The following is a 12,245-nucleotide window of genomic DNA, read 5'->3' on the forward strand; positions in this document are numbered from 1 at the left end:
TCTCAAGAAGGAATTCCAGTAGTGGATTCAACAGTTCACTCTCAATCCAGGCCAGCTCTTTCAGCCTCCAGTCCCTTCTCAAGAGCTGTTCACCGATGCCTAGGAAATGGGTTGGGGGCTTCTCTTGGTCACCTGAAAGTTCAGAGCCTTTGGCCTCACCATAAGAAGTCAGACCATATCAACATCAAAGAGATGAGAGCTCTGATTCTGGCCCTTCATGTTTTTTAGCCCATGTTCTCTCCATTCCCATTGAAGATGTACACAGACAACACTACAGTGATGTGGTATGTCAGCAAGCAGTGGGGCATGAAATCTAGCCTCTTCTGTAGGATGGTGCTTCAGGCATGGGAAGTGGCTCTCAATTATCCGCTAACATTTCAGGCAATACACATCCATTCAGAGCACAATCTAGTGGCAGATTATCTGAGCAGGTCAAAAACACAACCTCAAGAATTAATGCTTCACAGAGATGTGTTTCTGGACATTTTCCATCAGTGGAGTATTCCTCGGGTAGATCTTTTTGCCTCCCCTCCGAACAGGCAGCTTCCTCTTTTCTGTTCTAGACTGCCATGCCATGGATGCCCTTTCCTTTCTTTGGAAAGGGATGTTTGTTTATGCTTTTCCTCCTCTCCCTCTACTTCCAAGAGTCTGCAGAATATGTATCTGGGCTCCTTTTGTTATTTTGTTCATGGCAAATCTCTGTCTTTTTCTGTTAGAGCTTCCGTCCATAACTTGGACCAATGAGACTTATAGTGGATGCTAGGTATTCCATCACTTATCTAATGGCTAAGTTTTTGGATACTAAATTACTAAATTAAAAGGACTAGTGCAAAAGTGTGAGTATGTATGTAAGGACTTCTGGGATTTTTTGGCCAACTGTAGTAGGTTGGCCTATAATGATAAATATGTTTTCATTACTAAAGATATAAAAGAATTGTTTACAGTAGTCCCACACTATATTGGTTTAGAATAGTTCACAGAATGTTTACATAGCAGTGGGGGTTGACACAAGGAATGCTCAATATCAATGGGGACTTGATAATACTGAAAAATAATTTTGCAGTTTTTGAAGTTCAGCATTTTTTACAGGATAAGGGAGTAGCCATGGGTTCAGCTGTAGGCCCCTTGTTTGTTAATATTGTAATAACTGAATGGGGAAAGAAGTTTATTCTGAATAGCAGATTTACTGAGTAATGGTGCCTTTATATGATGTACCTGGACAATATATTAATTCTGTGGAAGGATGAGGAGGAAAATATTCCCCATTTTATTGAATATTTAAATAATACTACTGATATTCTACATTTTCCATGTGAAATAGTTAAGGACAGTGTTTCATATTTAAATATGTTGACAAAAGGCAAAAACAATAAGAAGTTTACATCACAAATTTTCAGGAAGCCCACATATTTGAATTCAGTTTTGCATTATACCAGCACGCATCCAACTGCACAGAAAAAAAGCTGTAGTGAAAGGACAATTTGTCTGTGCTGCTTGCATGGTATGGAGTTCAAAGACGTTATGGTAGAATGTTCCTTGAGGAAAGATATGTTTGAAAAAAGCAGCTATCCTGCAACATTTGTTGACGGGTGTATGTTTGAAGTAATAGCTAATAGGAAGAATAAGTTTTGTATCCCTATTTTGAATAATACAAACATAATAAATAAACATGAAATGAGCAAATGTGGTTTTTGCAATTATTGCAAGTATATTTTTACTGGTGAATTGTTAGAAATATGAAACTCAAAGTTATAAGTAAATTCAATCGTAATACCATGGGGGTGGGTTATGTGGTATTATGTCAACAGTGCCCAGGGTTCTTTATTTGGAAAACAGAGAGAAAAATCAAGGAAAGAATCTATAAACATCTGTATGAAATAAGAAAAAACAAATTGAGCGATGCATTATATAAACATATTAGCAATCATCTCGATCATAATTTTCAATTTACAGTTTTGGAGAAGGTGGAATTTAATCAGAACCAGAGGGGTTATTGCTAGGCAGGTCTGCTTGAATGCTGGCTGTGCACTGGGGCTTAATAAGGTCTCCTCGATATCTTGTTTGTTAAAACTGAGAGCATATATAAGAAAGGCTGTATTATGACTATATGTTAATTTTTAGATATGTAGGAAAATGTTTTTATGAATGATATGCATTTTATATGCATTTGATAGTCTTTCATAATGTGCTTGATTTGTGACTTTAAATAATTAATGAGATGGGTTCATGTGACTTCCTTAGGGATTTTAAAAATGGAGTATGTCAGTGTATTACGTTACCTGATGATGCCTATATATGTACAGACAAAAGAGTTTATGTTTTAAGTAATAAATGGCATTGAGTGAATACCATTGAGACACTTTTTTAGTGTCTTTATATTTTTTACTCTCCTTTCTATGTAGAATACTGCAGCAGTGATATAGAAAGGCATAATACAGTTGTATAAAATCTTGCCATAACAATAGATGTCATTCTCTTTACTGTTGCATTATTCACTCCCTCCTTCCAATCCCATCTAGTTTGTCCTACATTTTCTCCTTCTGGATGTGCATGGAATACTTTGTCCTATGGAGGCTCTGTTTTGGGTGATTCACTTCTGGGTACTCATGTCCATACTTTCTTTTTATGCCCTACATTCTGTGCAGGGATCATAAATGTGATGTATGGTGCATACAAGATCTTCTTAGGTTTTTGCTTACTGGCTGAGCATTGGGCTGCCCTGGGCGGGACGTCTCTTCTATGTAGAATACTATAAGAGTGAAGAGAAGGACATCTACTGTTATGGTTAGATTTTATACAACTTTCCTTCAAATGACTGAAGTGATTTTTATGGAACTAAGATTTAACTGATCTTGCTGCTGTTTAGGATAGCGGGTAGATTTGGTATATCTATATCATTTTTTTCTAGGATTGCAATCCTCAAAATGAACCACAACCTTATTCTTGACATAAATACCATCACAGTTTTTAAGTGTCAATGTTTCTCTGTTAAGGGGGTGATGAAGGGCAATGATTTTACATTTTTTTCTGGAAAAATTACCAGGAAATGCTAAAAATAGAAATCATGATTTTCATGGAATTTGTCATTCTAGGCCAAAGCACTCATTCACCAGAACATGTATTACTTCTTAAATGCATTACTTTTAATACTAAGAGTTTGCCTTATTGAGAAGTTTATACTTAGAATTTGTGTTCATTGTACACATATTTAGATGCACTAAAATTATAATGAAAGTCACGGTAGTTACTAGAATACACACTTAAAATTGTGGGTAAATACTGATTACGTCTCACAAACCAAAAAAAATCACTTGTTTGTTTTAAAAATAGCAAATCAGTGTCACAGGAATGATTTATCTATTATAGAACCAACAGTGTCATTAAAATCCACGCCCAAAATGACTGGGATATTTTCCAGGGTGAGTCTATCTGATGTTACAAAGAACGAAAACTTTTCTCTGGGTCATAAATGCAATGTGGAATTCAAGGGTCTATATCTTTACCAAAATCCCATGTGCCAACTTCAATTTGCCTGTGCTGTCACTTGCCTAAATTATTGTTTACCAAATAAGAACTCTTCAGTTAGAAGAGTTATCTAGATTTAAAATTTCCTGTTTTGTCATCCATTCACAGTACAGCTTATGTGTCTTTGTGAAACTTTAAATCTTGGAAAAAATGTGCTGATTTAATCAGATTCAATATATTGAATGCCACTTCTCTGCTGTGTTAAGATCTCAGACATTCAGACTTAAACACTTCATTGCAATAAACAAATGCACTACACAGCCGTGCAAAAATAAAGATTCAAATACTGAAAACAATGGATAAGAAAAATAAAGTAAGATAGACAGAAAATGAAAGAAGTGAAAAAAAATGGTATGTTCAAGGAATATAAACATTTTTTTTTCACAAAAGTAGTTAACTATAAAATAGAAGGCAGTTGCCAGGGAATATAAGTGCTCCCTATAAAGAGTTCCCCTTATTTAGCTGACTAATATGGTCACTGGTTAAGCATCCCTGCCCTTTGGTTCATCTTACAAGCAATTTTACAAAGGACATAAAAACCTGGTCAAAAAGCTAGCAAAGATACAGACAATGAAGAAGAAACTGGAGTTTAGCACTTTCTTTCCTTTTTTTATTTGCAGAAGAACTCCTTCAGAAATGTAACATGTAATCCAATTTTTCTTTTCTTTAAATACAATGTAACCTTCTGTCAAAACTACCAGCAACCAATCATGCAGAACTACTGCTCTAAATGTCATTATCGTCATCATCATGTCACTTCCTATCCATCTTATAGCTTCCATAAAAACATTTAAACTATTTGTTAAATAAAAACATTCTGATAAAAAATAGTAAACTCAAAAAATGAATATTTAATGTTACACACAATATCATTAAAGTGCACATGCATGTTTAAAATAATTTCAGTCTAATAAACATTTCACATTAATACCTTCGTTGAGGCCTGGGAATTTGTTAGCTCTAAGCAATATCTGCCACTTTAATTCATGGACCTCAAGAACATTATTATATCCTGAAATAAAACCATCCTAATTCACTTGTTCTAATATGCTGAAATGAAATTTGTGAAACCCCAAACATGCTGAGCAATGCCTAGCTAAACAGTTAGTAAAATCGACATTTGTAATAGCAACTAAATGTTTGCATATTCTTAATCCCAGTTTCCTAACACTCTTCCTGATGAAATACTGGGAACAGTTACTACATAGGGCAAGGTATACTATACCCTCATGTTGGTAAGAAAATCTCTTAGTAGCCTGAATAACCTTGTTTAAATGTGACACACTAACACTATTGATTTTATTAATATATTGGCACTGCTTGCAGTATCCATACTCAAAAGTGGCTGCAGTGCTATTAACACTTTTTTCTTCCTTCAAAAAGTTATGCTCCAACATTTGTTTTAAATTAACTGTTCTTTTATAAACAAACTGCGGACAATTACCTAGTAATTTAAACAGTTCAGTATTCCCTCGAATAATTCTCCAGTTTTGTTTTATGATATTCTTATAGCTGGTCTGTCTACATTAATTTGAAAAGGAAAGGCACATGCATGATCTGCACCTTCATTTTTATTGTTATTAAATGAAATTCCTTTGATGAGTATAGGAGGAAAACAGGACCATCTTTTTTTTCACTAATCTCATTTGCAGGAACCAAAGGTTTGTCACTTGGATAACCTTGTTCTGTAAACATTTTAATCAAACTACAAACTTCAGTTTCAAACTGTGAATCTTCATAATTAACCTGCTTAAATGAAGAATTTGTCCCTGAAATACATTACATTTCGTTTGCCAACGATGATGACTATGAAAGTACAAATAATTGTAAATGTACTCTTCATATACAGTACTAGAAGAGCAGGTGGATTCAGTGTTCATAGTAATAGCCAAATCCCAAAACAATATTTTATTTCCTAGTTCTCCCAAGGTAAATCACAACCAAGAGACACTGCTGTTAATTTCATTAATGTTGTTGTTCTTTCGGCTTTTCCCGGTTAGGGGTCGCCACAGCGGAACTCCAGCCTGCTAATGATTGGCAGTAGATTTCTATGGTGCTGAGGTGCCAGCTCGATGCCCAACCTTCAACGAAGGTATGTCCATTCACGCATGTCTTTCGAACACCACTCAACCATGGGGAGGACATGCAGACTCCACACAGAAGGTACTCCAGCCGAGAATCGAACAGGAGAACCTCTTGCTGTACAATGACAACGCTACCGCTGCACCACCACAGCTTCTCTGCTGTTAATTTCATTAATAAAATCTTTCAAAATGTCAGTAGTATCCTCGTATAAAAATAGGTCATCATTGTATCGCTTATAGAATTTAATATATTTAAACAAAGGCAAATGAACCAAAAAAGAGTACTCCCACCAGCACATGACAATATTTACAAAAGAGGGGGCTACTTTAGCCCCCATAGAAACTCTACTACTTTCCCCAAAAAGGAAAAAAAAAACAGTTTTTCAAAACAATAGCCATTAAAGTACTAATGGCATTAATAAGGCCTTTATCAAATTTACTAAACTTATCTAAATATAATTTTATGGATTCAAGTCCTTCTTCATGCTCTATACTGGTGTATAATGAAATAATGCCTAAAGTACACATAATACTTTCATCACCTACAAACTGATATTTTTTAAGCTTGTCCAGCAAAGTCCAAGAATCTCTAAGATAAAACGTAATTTGTTGAATGACAGGGTACAAAGGTTTATCCAAAAAATGCAAAATGCTGATAGTTTTTTTATCTAGGGGCAGATACTATTGGCTTGTAAGGTTCTTCTAATCTTTATGAATCTTGTGAATTCCAAAGATTCTACCTAATTCTGGATGTTCTACTACTAAAAATTAAAAAGTAGAAAAATCTATATACTTATTGTCGAACAGTTCAAACATAAATCCACCTGCTTAAAACAAGTTCTAACAATGTTTTTATTACCTTTCTTATATTCTAATTATTTAACAATTTAAGCATTTTTCTTTACTTCAATAACTACGAGGTCATGGCCTTTATCGGCTTTCATATATCTTAAATGGAACACAACCACCACACAAACTAGGTAACACAGGATGAAGAAGCCAAGCCAGTAATCCACTCCAAATGTTTTATTAAGCGCTTTCATCTCCAAGTAGAAACTTCATTAAAATAAGTTACTATCACCCAACAAATCCTAATATACATACATTAATTATCTAATAAACTATACCCTAAACCTCTTAAAGAGAAATACATCTGTAATCCATCCTAAGTATAAAAAGCATGGACTAAAAAAATTTTAAACATATAAAAAAATGGCTACATGTACCTATCATTGTAGAATCATGAAAATAATATGCAACAACCTGGTTGCTCACATCAACATGCCTCGATCGAAGACTAAAAACATATGTCATGTTTTACATGAAAAATTCCACTTTTAACCTTAAAACTGAACTTATAGAAATTGCACTATTTAATCCAGGGTATTCGGAGGCATTAGCCCTTATTTGCCACTTAAGCTCTTTTAGTTCCAAATAATCATTAAGAGGACCTCCTCTTTCATCTAGTTTTACCTGGTCTATAATAATAAACTAAAAATTGTGCCCTTCATGGCTTAGTATATGTGCAGCTAAGGCATTTTCTGTGTCTTTTTTTACCAATGTCATAATAATGTTGGTAAACTCTAGCTCTGAAAGCATTAATAGTCTTTCCTATGTTAAAACTCGGACACATAGAACATAAGGCTAAATATACCACTGCCTTATAACTACATGAAAACTTCTTTAGTATTGTATGTCTACCATAATTGGGCATATATATATATATATATATATATATATATATATATATATATATATATATATAGCTTCAATCATGTAATGACATTGTAAACAAAAGCCACATTTTACCATTCCATTCACCTCTCTAATATCCTGTTTTTGTCGCTCTAACTTATTTTTTTAACTCACATCCTTCTTGTAGACAGTCTTGGTGGGATGTGCCCACCAAATGAAGGTGGTCTTGGTCTATGCTAAAAACATTCCAATTATGTCTAATAATCTCTCTAATATCTTGGAATTGATTATTATAACTAAAATAGCAGATTTGTTGTAACTAGTCCCCTCTTCCCCAACTTCTCTACCTTGAAAACTACACCCTGTCCCCAATAAGGGGGCAAAATGCCCACTGTTCCTTTTCTGGGTCACTTCTTTTAATATAGTGTTTACATAGTGAAGGGGATACCCTCTTCTTACTAACATATCCTTCAGCACTTCAATTTGTTGTAGGAATTCATCGAGGTCAGACACTATTCTAGCTAGCCTCACCCCTTGCCTCTTCACTAGGGATTTCTTTTGATGAAGGGGGTGACAGCTGTCATAATGTAAGAGAGTGTTAGAATATGTAGGTTTTCTGAATATTGTGGATGTAAATTGGTTGATTTCCACATATTTCCTAATAGTTATATCTAAGTAATTAACTTCTTACATGCTGATCGCATATGTAAATTCTAAATATTCTGTACTATTTTCAATGAAAACCAAAAATGTATTCAACTCGTCTACATCTCTCTTCCATAAAATAATGATGTCATCCAAACAACGCCCTTAGAATATCCAACATTCTGGAAAGGCACTGTTGAAAATAAATTCCCTTTCCCAAAATGCTAACCCAATGTTAGCAAATGTGGGGGCACATGCTGCCCCATTGCTACTCCTTTACACTGCTTAGATAACTGTTGTTCAAATGTAATAATGTTGGTGTCCAGTACTAATTCCATCAAGGTTCTGACTGTTAAAATATGGTCATGGCTTAAAGAGGTATATTGACAAAGATATTGGTAAAACCAATCAATCCCAGTGTCATGAGGTATTACTGAAAATAAATTTCTGATATCGATAGTGACGAATATCAACTGGTCACTATACATATCGTTAGTGATTTTTCTTAGAAAATCCCAGGAATCTTTCATGCCTTGAAAGGCACAGTTTTAAGTTTATTATTATAGACCAGGTAAAACTAGGGGAGAGAGGAGGTCCAATTAATGATTATTTGGAACTAAAAGAGCTTAGTTGGCAAATAAGGGCTAATGCCACTGAATATCGTCATCATCATCATCTTCTTTTGGCTGTTCCTGTTAGGGTTCACCACAGCGGATCATCTGTTTCCATTTCCTCCTGTCCTCTGCATCTTGTTCTGTCACACCAGCCACCTGCATGTCCTCTCTCACCACATCCATAAACCTTATCTTAGGCCTTCTTCTTTTCCTGTTACTTGGTAGCTTCATCCTTAGCATCCTTTTTCCCAATATACTCAGCATCCCTCCTCAGCACATATCCAAACCAATGCAATCTTGCCTCTCTGGCTTTGCCTCCAAACCTTCCAACCTGGGCTGACCCTCTAATATACTTATTCCTAATCCTGTCCAGCCTTGTCACACCCAGTGCAAATCTTAACATCTTTAACTCTGCACATCCAGCTCTAACTCCTGTCTTTTTGTCAATGCCACTGTCTCCAACCCATATAACATAGCTGGCTCACATCCCTCTTGTAGACCTTCCCTTTCACTCTTACTGCTACTCGTCTGTCACAAATCACTCCTGACACTCTTCTCCGCCCACTCCATCCTACCTGTACTCTCTTCTACCTCTCTTCCACACTCACCATTACTCTGAACTATTGATCCCAAATATTTAAACTCATCCACCTTCACCACCTCTAATTAATATTTGGTCATATGACCTTGCATCCTCACCATTCCTCTATCCTCCCTCTCATTTACACAAATATATTCTGTCTTAGTCCTGCTGACCTTCATTCCTCTTCTCTCTAGAGCATATCTCCATCTCTCCAGAGTCTCCTCCACCTGTTCCCTACTCTCACTGCAGATCACAATGTCATCTACAAACATAGTCCACGGAGACTCCTGTCTGATCTCATCTGTCAACCTGTCCATCACCATTGCAAATAAGAAAGGGCTCAGAGCTGATTCTTGATGTAATCCCACCTCCATCTTAAATGCATCTGTCACTCCCACCGCAGACTTCACCGCTGTCACACTACCCTCATACATATCCTGTACCACTCTTACATACTTCTCTAACACTCCTGACTTCCTCATACAATACCACAACTCCTCTCTAGGCACCCTGTCATATGCTTTCTCTAAGTCTACAAAAACACAATGCAACTCCTTCTGACCTTCTCTGCACTTCTCCATCAACACTCTCAGAGCAAATATTGCATCTGAATATCCTGGGTTAAATAGTGCAATTTCTATAAGTTCAATTTTAAGGTTAAAATGTTTTAATGTAAAACATGACATATGTTTGTAGTCTTCGACTGAGGCATTTAGGTTGTTATGTATTATTTTCATGATTCTACAGTGGTAGGTACATGTAACCATGTTTTTTTGTTATACGTTTAAAACAATTTTTAGTCCATGTTTTTTATACTTAAGATGGATTACAAATGTATTTCTCTTTAAGAGGTTTAGGGTGTAGTTAATTAGATAATTAAAGTATCTATATTAGGATCTGTTGGGTGATAGTAACTTATTCTGATGAAATTTCTACTTGGAGACGAAATCACTTAAAACATTTGTAGTGGATTACTGGCTTGGCTTCTTCCTCCTGTGTTATATATCTTAAATGGCTTTATTTACAAAGATCAAATAAAGCTTTTTTTTTCTCAATAATTTAAATTATTTATTTTTCTTCACAGGTTTATTAGAAACCAGTTTTTCTAAATCATTTTTACAAGCTTTACAGAATACATTAAGAGTGTTATTCAAGAGTGAATTAAATCACTTGGCTCACTAACTAGGGAATACTTAAAACCACTGTTGACATAATTTACTTTTATAATTTATAACATATTTGAGGTTAAGTTTGCAAACAACTTAAAATCTATAATTAAACTTTACTTATGGCAGCAGTGATCATATCTATAGTTTTATAAGGGATACTTCCCTTTGCCTTTAAAGCGCTCTGACATGTCTTTGCTATGCTAACTGAAATTTGTAGAAAAGGTTTTGCAGTTACATTTTCACTGTTTTTTTATAACGTGATAGTTAGACATGTCGCCTTCATTTTTTCTAATGTAACCAAAGAATATGGCATACACTATTACTGCTTTCAATATCTGAGATTAATATGAGCTTATAAGGTAGATACAGAAGATTTAATGCGAAAACTAAGCATTCATATGTTTATTCAACCAAAAGGTGTTTACAGCTGTGGCAATTATTGAAAGATTTTTCTGGCTTCTATGCCTTATCAGTTTTACTGAAGATAGCACAAAGGTATGCTTTATGCCATTTGCTTTATTGTTTTCACTAGTAAGTCTAATCAAGATGATTTTCTTAAATATCATTGCATCACAATCTTTGCTAATTTCAGTGGACATAACCATAGATGGCAAGTAGAAAGCATCCTATCCCGAGATAATCATTCATCCTCTGTTGAATGAGACAGCATATATAGGACATTGGGGAACTTTGACTGTTTTTGATAGGCAGCATGGAATCGTTTACATCCACCTGAGCTACCACAAATTCTACCAAATGGGACCTCATTTTAGCATCTTATCCAAAGGATGACGCACACAGAAGTGCAGAACAGAGCAACACCTTTTGCTACACTGCAGTGTTAGCAAGCCATCTACTTGGTGTGGGAATAGAACCCACAACCTTCTGCACCAAAGATGGGCATATTTCCTGTTGCACCACTGACACTACATATTATTCTGTCTCTTGTTGAATTTCCTACTGTTTGTACCAAATTATTTTGATTAACCTACTCAATTAATATTTGGTCATATGTATTTGATACTGAGTGGTTTAACAAGTGAATGCCTGGGGAAGTAAAATCCACCATAAGGATTGTATTTTCATTCTTTTTACATGCAAATGTTTAATAAGGGCATTACAATGTTTTGTAGGGGTAGTAGATTGTGTACAATTCCAAAATTATTACACTCAAAGCCAAAACCACAGGTATTATTTTTAATAAGCAGTTTCTAGTCCTAAGTAGTCATGTCAGCTGCTGGTTTTTGGGTGCACTTTACAAAGACTAAAACAGGCCACAGATCAGTGTCAATGAAATGAGCTGTACCCTGAAATTTGTGCTGTGCAGTTTGTACATTAAATCAGGCTTCAGTAATGATAGCAATAGCAACATCATCTGAGCAGATTACTTTCAAATTTCAGGTTTTGTAGGAATTCTGACTTCTGATTTTGTTGCTCTGTGTTATTATGTTGTTGTTGTTAGTGATAACAACAAAATAATAATGTTACTAATACTATTACTTGCACTACTACTACTACCTCCACCACCACTGGTAGTAGTACTACTACCACGACCACTGTTTCCACTAATGTTACTACCACTAATACTACTACTATTGCTAATGCTACTATTAATAATATTATACGTAATTTGGCGATATCTGAAAAAGCACAGTAGGTCATATTAGTTTCTGCGATTAGCTCAACAGGCCAAGAAAATGTTAATACTGTATAGTAGGATTCTCTTGCAATAACTTGAAAAAAATGATATCGTCAGCCTGCATCATATTGTCCACATACCAGGCTTCACGTTTCAGACTCCCTGTCTCTGATAGCATTTTAAAACGCTCTGTTGTATTATTTCCAACTACATCAAGTATCGCTTAACGTTTTGAATTAAGAATTAGTAACGATAATGGGCATAATCAGTGACAAGTGTCCCAAAATTAAG

The sequence above is a fragment of the Protopterus annectens genome, chromosome 11.part0, assembly GCF_019279795.1.
Source record: "Protopterus annectens isolate FY-2018-M chromosome 11.part0, PAN1.0, whole genome shotgun sequence".
Classification (NCBI taxonomy): Eukaryota; Metazoa; Chordata; order Ceratodontiformes; family Protopteridae; genus Protopterus; species Protopterus annectens.